General features: G+C 39.8%; 1 long non-coding RNA gene across 1 annotated transcript; it reads left to right on the top strand.

The window, feature by feature from the left end:
- The first annotated feature begins 2922 nt into the window (after positions 1-2922).
- LOC138168065 (uncharacterized) lies at positions 2923-12664 on the top strand. The gene is made up of 4 exons (XR_011170024.1): positions 2923-2979; positions 3423-3694; positions 9697-10340; positions 10575-12664. It is a non-coding gene; the product is annotated as an uncharacterized lncRNA (long non-coding RNA).
- The last annotated feature ends 610 nt before the right edge of the window (positions 12665-13274 follow it).

Below are 13274 nucleotides of genomic sequence, written 5' to 3'. Positions count from 1 at the left end.
TGACTTCTTTCAAATGTGATGCCACCTGGCCACCAGATGGGACTTTTCTTCTCTGGCCTGATATCCAAAAAGCAGCCCAGTTCCTTGGGTTTTTAATTGCTGTTGTTGGCATAATAATTAACAACAATGTTCTTGGAATTTCAGTTCTTGACTTTAGTGGTTCCCATCTCCTTAATGCAACAATCTGGGTAGAGACCAAGAAAATGTCTACCAGATTAGTCATTGGCTATAGAAGACCATTGATTCAGAGTTGAAAGGAACTATAGAGATCTAGTTGGAGTGATAGGTGAACATCTGATCACTGATGAGTTTCCCCAACCAACTTGATGAAATCATGTGTTGCCGACAGCTTATGTTGTAAGAGAGCACCTTCCATAGAAGTGCCTGCTCTATATGTGACCTTGGGTGAGTAAATCTCCCTGGGCGTCCCTTCCTTACCTATAAAATGAGGGAGTGGGACTAGATGGCCAGGGGTCACGAGTGGAAAAAGTTTAAGAAGCCCTGGATAAGACCAAGCTAGTAATAAAGCCATCTCTTTTAAAAATAATCTAGTTTTTGTTACATTTTGAGCTCCAAGCCATCTCTCCCTTCCTTCCTCCCAGCCTCCTACAAGAAAAGGCCAACATTTGACACAGATATATGTGAAACTATACAATACTTTTTTTCTCTGGAGGTGTATATCATCTTTCTTCATAGGTCCTTTGGAGTTGATTTGAATATTCATCTTGCTCAGAATAGCTTAGTCATTCACAGTTACTCTTCAAATAATATTGCTATTATGGTATAGGACCAATCTCTTGCTTCTGTTCATTTCATCCTTCATTATTTCATTCAAGTCTTCCCATGTTTTTCTAAAATCAACCTATTGATCATTTATTACAGCACAATAGTATTCCATCACATACCACAACTTATCCCTTCAATTTCCAGTTCTTCCACAAAGAGAGCTGCTATAACTATTTTAGAACATATAGGCTCTTTTCCTTTTTCCCTGATCATCTTGAAAAACAGATATAATAGTGATCTTTCTGGGTCAAAGGATATATACACAGTTTCGCAACTCTTTGGGCATAATTCTAGATTGCTCTCTAAAATGGTTAGATAAATTCACAGTTCTATCAACAATGTATTAGTATCCCAATCTTCCTCTATTCTCTCCAAAATTTGTCATTTTTCCCTTCTATCATTTTAGCCATTCTGATAAGTCTGAGATAGTATCTCAACCTTGTTTTAATTTGCATTTTTTCTAATCAATAATGGCAGAGCATTTTATCATGCAATTATCTGTAATTTTTATTCTTCTAAAAACTGCCTGTTCATATCCTTTGACCATTTATCAATTGGGGAATGATTCTTATTCTTATAAATTTGACAAAATTCTCTATATATTTAAGATATGAGGACTTTAACTGGGAAATTATCTATGAAATTTCCCCTCTTTTTTTTTTTTTTTTGCTTTCTTTCTAATCTTAGCTACATTGGTTTCATTTGTACAAACCCTTTTTAATTTAATGTAGTCTATTTTACATCCCACAATGATCTCTATCTCTTGTTTATTTGTAAATTCTTCTCCTATCCATAAATGTGATAAGTAATATGTTCTTTCTTCTAATTTACTTATATTTCCCTTTATGTCTAGGTCATATGTCCATTTTGACCTTATCTTGGTATATGGCGTAAGATGGTCTATACCTAGTTTCTGCCAGATTGCTTTCTAGTGTTCCCAGCAATTTTTTTTTACTTATCCAAATTTTTTCTTATCCCAAAAGCTTAAATCCTTACATTTATCAAACACAAGGTTACTATAATAATTTACTATTGTGTATTACATATCTATTCTATTCTGCTGATTCATCTTTTTATTTCTTAGCTAGTACCAGATAGTTTTGATAATTACCACTTTAAAATACAGTATAAAATCTGGTAGTACTACCAATAGTTCCTTTATATTTTTTCATTAATTTCTTTGATATTCTTAACCTTTTGTTCTTCCAAATAAATTTTATTATTTTTTTCTATCTCAATAAAAAAAAAAGATTGGGGGGGAGCAATTCTATTGGGATGATATTAAATAAGTAGATTGGTTTAGGTAGAATGTCATTTTTATTAGATTGGCATGGCCCACCTATGAACAATTAATATTTCTCCAATTACTTTTTGGTTTTATTTGAATAAAAGTGTTTTATAATTATGTTCACATAGTTCCAGGGTTTGTCTTGGCAGGTATACTCCTAGGTATTTTATATTGTCTATGGTTATTTTAAATGAAATGCCTTTTACTATCTCTTCTTGGAGGGCTTTATTGGTAATATGTAGACCTACTGATGATTTATGTGGGTTTACTTTATATCCTGCTACTTTGCTAAAATTATTAAGTATTTCAATTAACTTTTTAGTTTAATCTCTAAGATTTTCCACATATACCATCATATCATCTGCAAAAAAGATATAGTTTTATTACTTCAGTGCCCATTCTGACTCCTTCCATTTCTTTTTCTTCTCTTATTGCCATTGCTAGTGTTTCTATTGATAGCATTTCTAGAACAATATTGAATAATATTGGTGATAATGGGCATCCTTGTTTCGCTCCTGATCTTATCAGGGAGGCTTCTAGCTTATCTGTGTTACATATAAAATGTTTGCTGATGGTTTGAGGTAGATGTGTATTATCATTTTAATGAAGAACTGATTTAAACCTATGTCTTTAATAGGAATGAATTCTGTATTTTGTTCTGCTACCTGGTTCCAATTTATGGATGAATTCATCCCATTCACATTCAAAGTTATAACGACTAAGTTGTATATTTAAGTCATTCTTTTGATCCTTTTTCTTTATTTTGATTTGGACTACCAGACGGTAGGAGGAGGGTGGAGTAGAGGGAGAGAAGATCTATTTTTTGTATGTTCCCTCTTACTCCTCCCAGTGGAAAATAGCCATTTGCAAAAGACAAATAGGGAAAGCAAGCTAGGCCAGCTCAGGTGAGTTTGAGGGGGGAATTCCTGCACCTTCAGGCCTGGTTGCCTTATTCTACCTTTCTATTTCCTTTTCTGAGCCCAGTTCCAAGACTATCAAGCCTAAAGATAGATGTTTCCAACCTTGGGGATTACCTTGTGGGCAATTCCAGGTTCCAAAGTTGAGTGCAAACATCCTACAGGTAGAACAACCTGTAAAGTCTGGTAAATGTTTAATAATTGGTTCTCTGGGTGGTGTAGGGTGGGGTGCAGGGAGAGGTGGGGGGAAGAGAATGTAGCATGACACATTTTTAAGTTTAATATGTATTATCAACATTTTCTCTGTTATTTTCTTAAGTCTGGAGCAGGAGTGGGGAACCTCTGGCCTCAAGGCCACATGTAGCCCTCTAGGTCCTTGGGTGTGGCATTTTGACTGAGTCAAAGTTTTACAGAACAAATCCTTTTATTAGGAAAATTTGTTCTGCGAAGTTGGGATTCAGTCAAAGGACCACACTTGGGGACCTAGAGGTCCTTCCCTGGTAGGCAATGAACAAAACAACCAAGCCCTGAATTGCAGCATTAGCTGATTCAACTCAAACTGGCTCCAACACATTCCTGGAATAGCTGATTTTTCGGAAAAGGAGGAGCAAATCTTCCAAAGAAGACAGACAGCTAGCTAAAGGGTCAGGAGATCTTGGCTCTGCCTACTCTCCTATTGTTGTGGGATGCTTGGACACTGCAGGTAAGAGATGACTGTGAATGGGAAATATTTGTAGCAGATACTGTAGTAATACTGTAATAGGCCTAGAGTGTCTTTTTCTTCAGCCTAGTCTGTAATCTCTAAGCACTGATTTAATGTTTGTTTGCATTTGTCTATGTTATTTGATGCTGCTAAAAAATTATATCAGCATTAATTTGTATAGCACATATAGAGTCTGAGCTCATTTTCATAACCCTTATTCCAACACTCAAAACCTCATCTCTTTGTTAATTTTCTCTTGGATTCAAAGGCAATCTGGAGGTTATACTCCAGAATGCATGTAAAGTTTCCCGTATGAGAATTTTTCTGTCTCTGTCTCTATTTGGTTCTTAGAGCAAAACTAATACTCTCTAAAAGCTATAAGGGTTTTGTGGAGTTTCTGTCTACAACTCATGTTTCTATAGCTTATGAGCCTCCATATTTCTTCTAATATCATTATCAGTTGATATTTCCTAATATCATCTAATCAGTAATTATTGCCCTAATATGATTAAACCAATTACCATTTCTTCAATATCAATTAACCAATTAACACCAATTAGTTTTTACAAAGGAATATTTACTGAAAAGATACAGCAAGACCTGAAATAGGAAAACATCTGCCTAAACCTGAGTATATTCCCTCCTCTTTTTACCCACCTACTTGGTCCCTAGGAGAGTGGACTCACACTTAGAAGGCTGCTACAAAGCATTCTCCTCACTTCTGGATGTGGCATACCTGGTGTAACTCTCTTATAGGAGGGCAGAAATGTAGTATCTTAGCTGCCAGATCAATTCATAGCTGGACTAGGTCAATCACATCACTACTTAGAGCTTGCTCTTCACCAGACTTGGCTACTGTGGCTACTAACAGCTTCTTCTATGAACTCTAGTCATTGAAGCTCTGGGTGCTATTCTGATTTTTTGAAGTTCATAAGGTCATAATCTGGTCAATTCTACCTCTAGTACTTATTCACCTCAAATAAGGAAAAAATAGGCATAACTGGGTTGGAAGAAATGTAGGTGCCTTGCATTCATGGCCACGTGGCATCCCACATGTGGAAAAAGGCAGTTTGTTGTACCTCTTCTCTAACTTGGAGCAGTTCTTGTCTTGCTTGCTGCTAGGGAATACAGAGAACTTCCATCCATTCAAGTCCTTTATATGTACATTCTGTTCCTGCAAAGCAGCCAATTAAAAGAGGGTTTTTTGGTGTGTTTTTTTTTTCAATAAAATATGCTGACAGAAAATGGAGAATGCATACATTTGAACTGGGGAAAGACATCTCCATCACAAACTGCCAGAAGCAGGCTCCCTAAGCCTCCATGTAAATTGATATGAGGCAGAACATATTGTACATGCTCTAAGAACTGGACCTTTATTGCCCAGTCCCCAATTATATTTGAATATCCTATAAATTTGGGCATTCAAGATTGGAATGGGATGTCAGTCCATGGAGGAAAATAAATGGAGGTTCAGAAAGAGGAAGGGAGGGGAGGAAGAAAGGAAGAGAGACAGAGAGATTCTCATATGGGTAATTTCACATATATTCCAGAGTATAGCCTTTGAACCCAAGAGAAAATTAACAAGGAGACAAGGTATGAACTTTACACCCAAAGTAAACTTGGTGAGGGTGGGCGGAATATTTTGTAGCAGCCATTTTAAATTTGAGCCCACTCTCCCCAGAGAGAAAGGTGATAGGGGAGAGCAGGCTTCTGGTTTTGAATGTTTTTGTACTTTGGTCTTTGCTATACCATCATCTCTTTGTAAAAATTGCATGTTATTAAAATACTGATATTATTTTAAAAAGTAATTAGTGCTACTTGGTTAAATGATAATAACTGGAGATAGATATTGGGGGAAGCAGTGGATGGGGGCTCGTGATTTTCAGTAAAAAAAAAAAAACAACACAAACAACCCTTAAGGGTTATCCCTAGATCCTGGAATCTGAGTCATCAGTGCTAGTGGGGGGGTTAAGAGAGTGAGCCCTGAGCCTATGTACTACAAGAGCATTAAAATAGATGGTTATCGAAGTCTCTTTTATTTTTTAGTGGAAATAAAAATGGATTTGGAGTAAGAGGAAGTGGCTTTGAATCTTGCCTCTCCCACTCACTACCTCTGTAATTTTGATCAACTCACAACCTCTTTCTGCTTTAATTTTCTGATTTGTAAAAATAAGGAGTTTGCACTATATGACTTCCAAATTTACTTCCTTTAAATCTTGGATCCTGTGACTCTCTGGCATTTTTCAACCCCATGTCCCCAGGGTAGATAGTCATAGACTCCTGAATATAGTAGGTGCTTAATGCTGCTAAATTGAATTAAATGATACTGAATTCTCAAAAGGAGCCCTTCCAAAGTCCAGTTGTATCTGTGTCTTCTTTGCATATCTCACAGCACCCAGGATTTCAGCCTTGGTTAGGTGAGGAGGAGTGCTCAGTCTCCTGGGAAAAAGGAAGATGCATTCATAGAAGCAAACAATCTAAGCTTCTTGGGAGATGAGATATTTCTGCCTTCAAGCCCCCAGACTCCAAAGACACTCTCTCAGTCACCCATGGGTACTAGCTGTTTGTACTCCCATAGGATACAGGACCTTCCTTGTGGAAGGTACACAGGCCTAAGCTGAGTCAGGAATTCAAGCAGGTACAGAAAAGCTAAGGGGCTCCCTCTTTCTCTCAGACTGGGAAGGAACCAGAGGACGGAGAAACCAAGCTGAGCTCCCTTCATAATCTAACAAGCAAGCGCAAGGGAAGCCTTAATGAAAGACTTTGTCAGGCTCTGCCTTTTTTTGTAACCACATGCTAACTAGTGTCTTCCCTCTTGATTATCTCCCGTTTATCCTGTGTGTACCGTGTTTGTACAGAATGGTTTGTGAATTCTCTCTCTCATTTAACTGGGAGCTCTCCAGAGAGTAGGGAGTGTCTTTGCCTCTCTTTGTATCCCCAATGCTGGGCACGATGACTGGCATATAGCAGGTGCTTAATACATGCTTATTAATTGTGTGACCTTGGGTAAATTGCTTAACCTCTATGAACATGAGGGTCTTACGTAAAATCAGTTTAATACTTAAATTACCCACCTTATAGTTGTTAAAGCAGGTATTCTTCACCCTTTTTGTGTGTTATTGACCCCTTTCACACCCCGGTGATGCCAATGGACTTGTTTTCAGGATAGTAATAATTGATAGCATTTATGTAGTGCTTTCAGGTTTACAATAAATTTTATGTGTCATTTGATCCTCACAACAACCCTGTGAGGTAGGTACTATTATTATCTCTGCTTTATGGATGAAGTAATTGAGTCAAGGAGAGGTTAAATGATTTGTTCCAAATCACACAGTGTTGGAGGCAGAATTTGAACTCAGGTCTTCTTGACTCAAGAAGTTCAGCATCCTTTCCACTTTGTCACCTTAAATGCATGAAATTAAAAAAAAGCATATAGAATTGCAAAAAGAAATCAATTATATTGAAATAGTTAATAATTTTTTCAAAGTTCATGGTTAAAAACTACTACTTTAGAACAATCTAGAAAAGGGAATAATGATAATAATAATACTAAAAATAATAATTATTATCACCACCATTAACCTCCCTCGGAAGTAATGAAACTCTTAGAGCAGCTTGTGGTTAGGGAACACACTCAGAGAATCTCAATATAGTAGGAGAATGAGAAAGGGAGCAGAAGAAGGATAAGGGAGGGGAGGATCAGTGTTCTTGCTGCCCAAGCAAGGGTAGACACACAGAGTGGTAGGTACAAGCCTGGGTTGGGAGGCTCAGGTTGTGTTGTGTGCCCCTCCTGGCCAGGGACAGACTTCCTAGACAAGTCTGGCAGGAGAAGGGAGAGGATGATGATGGTGACTGGTGGTGCTGGGGCAGATGTGGGGAGGTTCAGCCTTAGAGGAGAAGGAAATGGAGAAAGATGAGACCAAAGGAGAAGGGTGCAGGGAAAGGAAGGAAAAAAAGTCATTCCCTCCTTCCTACCTACCTTCCCACAAGTCAAGCTTTTCCTGCCTCATGTGATGTGAAGGTGGGAGGGAGGGTAGAGCACAAGGTGAGAGTGCTTTCAATATCCCCTGTATTAAGGCTTATTAGAGCTTTAATTCTGAAAGGGAACATTGAGGCTAAGGCAAAGCAAGGAGTGGGACCTCTAAAATCAGAGGGCAGTCAGGGCATAGCTCCAGGTAGGCACCAGGGGGCAGCCTGGCCTCACTCAGTCCATGTCTCCTTCCAGGTGATTTCCCCCCCCCCCTTCCTCCACCCCACTTCCCCCACATTATCCAATGGACTCCAATAACCTCCTAGGGCCCCCTATATCTTGCCCCCATAGCCCCTGCCCCTACACCTTTTCCATCACACCTACTCCTCACACAAGTCAGAGGATACCGTGTAGTGTATAGTTATCACACATCCCACCCTTCTTGGTAACATCTCCACCAACTTACATTTCTTCCCCACCTGTGTGGGTGACTCCACCACAAAAAAGCTCCCTCCCTCCCAGGATCCTTTCTACCCAAGGCCAGTAACTCCTCCTTTCTTCACATACAACTTTCCCTAGCATATACTCCTGCTTCTCACCCTTCCCCAAAGTTTACCCATCCCCCTCATGCTCACTTTTTCCCATGCTCATCAGCCCTCAAGCACAAGCCTCCACATCTCCATGAATACATTCACACATACATATACACACAAACAGCTTCCCATAACTCTCCCTCCTACTACCATATGGGTAGTATCTATTCCTGTCCCCTCCCCCTTCTCTCACCTTTACCCCACTTCTCAGTGCTCTACCCTTCCTTCTTCTCCCTCTGCCTCAGTGTTCTGACCCTTCTTTTTCTTCTCCCCCTCTCCTCTGTCTCTGTGCCACATCCCTCCTCCCTTCTCCTTTTCTCCATCTCCCTATGGCCTCTACCTCCTCCCTCTGCAGTGTCCCTCCATCGCCCCCATCTTCCCTCTACCTGCCACTCCCATCCAGGGCAGGGGTGGGGGGGGGGTGAGAGGAGGGGGATGGGTAGGGTAGAAAAGCTAGAGGCTGTGATGAAAAAAAACAGAAGAGGCTCAGGACTCTCTGACTTCATTTAAGTCTCAGCTAACATCTCATCTGCAAGAAACCTTTCCCAGTCCCCCTCATGGTAGTGCTTTCCCTCTGAGAGCACACCTAATTTATCCTTTATACGTTTTGTATAGATGTAGTTGTTTGCATGTCTCCCCTATTAGACTGGGAACTCCTTGAGAACGGGGAATGTTTCTGCCCTTCATTGTATCTTAAGCTTACCACAATGTTGGTTAAGTACTTTTTCATTATTTGTTGACTTGATTCAAGTGAGGTAGAGATGGAGAGACAGAATATTGTGATCATAAAGGAAAATTTCAGAGTTACTGGTGGTATGCTTATGGGTGATAGTGATGGAATGAAGGCTGTTCCTCACATGTAGCATGAGGGTGTGGCTCAAAGGGAGGCAGAATAAGAATCTCTTCCCTTTTCTCCTACCATCCTTCTCCAAGGGAGGCTTTAATTCCTTCCAGGAGAAGCAGGAGGTTGGGGCCAGACAGATTGTCTATGCTGTCTCAGAGAGAGGAGGTACTGGACTGAAATTCTATCTATCTGCTCCCTTAAACATTATTAGCCTAGGGAATGTGATTTTTCATCTTCAAACTAACATCCAATTGTGCTTCCATTAATGGAGGAAGCATCAGCCTAAGCTTTAAAATACCTAAGACTCAACTCCCCACCAAATATCAGTTCTGCAATGAATATACATAGCAAGTGGCAAAGAAACTCATTTATCCAAGACGAACAGCAAAAAGCAGAAATCAGAGAAAGCATAAGCGAATATACACTAAACAATATGGAATGAAGGTGCTCTCCCATTGAGAGTGAGGTAATTCAGCTCAGCTGAGACAGAGATTCCTACATCTCTCCCAAGAGAAGTTCCCCTGATGTCTTTAGTGTAACAAACTGGGGTTAGGGACATGACAGAGACTGATGGCATGTTGGCTCCTTCCCACAGTCTTTTCTTGAGCAATCTGAAGCAATGTTGGCATCTTCAATTTACTCTCTTGAAGCCAGAAGCTCCTGAAGCAACTACAGAACCCCTAAAACTGAAGAGACCTTGGAAGAACTTAAGTGACTTAAAGAAAAGGAGGAACTATCTGCTCTCCCTAACTCTGCTCTGCCCTTTATGAAAGCACAAGGGCATTGATTTCTACCAATGAGGAAAGAGTCCCATTCCAATGTGCTTTAGGTTATAGCGAGATCTAGGGTATGAACATCAAAAGTATGAACATCAGAGTAAAATAGAAGTCACAGGATGTTAGAATATTAGAGAAGGCATCAACAGTTACATTGAATTACCCAAATGGGAAGGCAGATGTTGGAGTGAGCCAGATGCTGGAGAAAGAATGGCAGGGATAGCACAGCAAGAAGAATCTGAAATGGACAATATAAATTGATGGAATAAAGCTCAAAGAATGAGCGATTGCTGAAGAACCATAGCAGAAAGAGGGTCTGAAAGTAACTGAGGGAAGCAAAGAGCAAGCTAACTCATTCAGCCTTATGTGATGGGAGAACATGAGAGAAAGGGCCACAATGGAAAAGCCTGTACTCCATCATCTGGAGAGGAAGAAAGGGACTATGGAGAGATCTGGATTTGATGTAAGAGTGCTGAATAACCTGGGCTGACTTAGAGGTAAAGGGTCTAGATGGGATTAAGGGTGGAAAATAGTCTGGGGTGGCCCAGAGGTAACAGACAATGAAGGGCTGGGGCTGGGTCAGGGGTAACTGAATGAAGGGTTGGTACTGGGATGGGCTATGCCTCAGGTGAACACCAGTGACTTGGTTTAGGGGCTTTAGGGTCCAGGTCCCAAAGATATGATCTTTTCCTTTTAGGGGTCCAGCGCAAATCCCATCCCCATCACAAGGATGCACCATCATGGGCTTTGAGGGGGTTGCTGTGAGGAAGGAGGGAGGAGCAGGTAACTGAGAATGGCGGGTGAACACGATGGGGAAATCAGGAATTTGAAAGGAATAGAGGAAAAGAAAGTAGGGACATGGGGTTAGAGATGAATATCCAGAGAAAGAACTATGTAGTCTGAATACAGATTGAAGAATACTATTGAAGAATACTATTTTTACTTTTTTTTCTTTCTAGTGATTTTTTCCTTTTGCTCTGTTTCGCAACATGACTAATGTGAAAATATGATTAATATGACTGTACACATATAACCTACATCAGAGTGCTTATTGTCTTGGGAAATGGGGAGGGGAGGGTAGGAGAAAAATTTGAAACTCAAAATCTTAATAAAAGTGAATGTTGAAAACTACCTTTACATGTAATTGGGGAAAAAAATACTATTAAGTGTGAAAAAAAATTTTTAAGTGAGTTGGCAACAGATTCTAAAAGGACTTGAATGCCAAGGAAAAAAGTCTAAACTTTTCTTGGTGGCAATATGGTATCACTAAAAATTTATGGAGGCAGCTAGATGGCGCAGTAAATAGAGTACCAGCCCTGGAGTCAGAAGGACCTGAGTTCAAATGCGGCCTCAGACACTTAACACTTACTAGCATGTAACTTTGGGCAAGTCACTTAACCCCAATTGCTCTGCATTCCCTCCTCCAAAAAGCAAAAAATAAATAAATATAATTCCTAATTTAAAAAAATATATATTTATGAGCAGAGAAATGACATGACCAGAACTACAGATCAATGAATAAGGAAAATTATTCTGACAGTGGTAGAAAAAAATGAACTATAAGTGAGGGGAAAGGGGTAAAGGAATTGAGAGTTGAGAGGACCTGTAAGGCCTATTACAACAGTCCAAGGAAGTGGTAATGAGAGCATATACTACTGTACTAGCAGTGTGTATAGACAGTAGGGGAGCAGATGCAATAGATGTCATAGAGCTAGAATCAACAAGACTTGCTAAATGATTTGGAAATGATCAATGAGAGGAAAGGAAAGAGACAAAGATAACCAAAGGATATTAAGAAGCACATTGGAGTTCTAAAAATACAGAAGTATAACAAAATGCACCTGCCTTCAATAAGTTTACTGTCTAGTTTAACAATGCTAAAATATATGAACCAAAGAGTTAAATTATTTATAACAAAGCAAAACACACACACACACACACACACACACCTGCACGCACACACAGACCTTTCCCCAGAAATGATCCTTTCAATAATATATTCTGTTTCCAGGAATCCAAGCAAGATAAGCTCACTAATCTACAGTATTAAGTCCTCAACCTTTTCCCTCCAAGTACAGTATTTATCAGTGTCTAGTCATTCTTTTAAAAAAACATATATTATGCATCTGCTAGGTATAAAGCACTATCCTGCAGGATTTCTGCTGTTCAAAATAGCAGCTCACCAATCATAGCTACCAATTCTTTTCAAATTTCTTTTCAATACTGAAATCTGCAACCTTTTAATTCTTTAAAAGCACCAGACACTCTCTTACCATCTCCACATTTATCCTTGGTTTCAGCTCCCTAATTGCCATTCACTACCTTTCCCAATCCAAAGATTGTTTTCCTTGGGCAAGAAAACTGAACCAGATTATAAATAATTATTCTTTCCTTTTTTCATCTATTATCATTCCTACTCTCCCAAATAATGATTCTATCTCTTCTTTGACCTTCCTGCCTCCAATGGAGTCCAGGTAAAAACCAAGGATGAGATGCCAGTTGGAAATGCAGGTGAATATATCTAGCAGCACTGGAACTTAGGTGATGAAATGGAGCTTGATACATGCATATATGGAGAATGCAGACATTCTCCACAAAGAAGTGATAACTAAAGCCATAGGACTGCCAAAGAAAAAGAACAGAGAAAAAAATGAGGGTTAAAGACAGGTTTAAGGAACATTCACTTCCAGAAGTGAAAGGAGGAAGACAAACCAGTAAAGGAGACCTCAAATAATGTTTGTTGACTAACAAACAGAATGGCTGGCTTCCCAAACCATACTTTCTTATTCTTCCTCCTCAGCCTCCTTTACTGGATCGTCATCTAGGTAACATCCCTAACTGCAGGCATCCTCTAAGGTTCTGTTCCAGACCCTCTTCTATTCTCCCTCTACCATGTTTGGTTTGTGTGATAGTAATGGCAATTAAAGATTCCCCTGTATTGGCTTGGTTTTCAAATTGATTGTGTTAAAACCCAGAGCTTGTTAATCACACCTGTGGGATGGACTTGTTGACGTGAAAAGAGAGTCCTGAACTGGGAGGAGCTAGTGACGTAGATTTGGAGAGACAAGAGAGAGGCAGAAGAACTTTTTGGAAGCAGCACCCACGTGGAGGCAGAGAGAGAGACTGATAGAATTGCTGGGGGCCACTTTGAATTGCCCTGGACTTTTGAGACCTGCCCCCTGAGCTGCCAAGGACTGAGGAGACATGGCTGTTTTGCTGGTACTTTGTCTGTCTGTTTTGATGTTGTTTTGCCAGATTTGTCCACTGGTGAAAGACAGTGCTGTTGTTGAAGAAGTCCTGGAACCTGGCTTTTGGTTAAGAAGCCCTAAGACTGTCCTGCAGACAGAGAGTGAATACTGTCCACTGGTGAAGGACAGTGCTGTTGTTGCAGGGGTCT

This window comes from Petaurus breviceps, unplaced genomic scaffold (assembly GCF_028583685.1).
Source record: "Petaurus breviceps papuanus isolate PSGF00001 unplaced genomic scaffold, PetGlider_PUasm1.0 350, whole genome shotgun sequence".
Lineage (NCBI taxonomy): Eukaryota > Metazoa > Chordata > Mammalia > Diprotodontia > Petauridae > Petaurus > Petaurus breviceps.
Note: the sequence above shows the minus strand (reverse complement) of the source record. Positions and strands in the feature narration are given on the sequence as shown.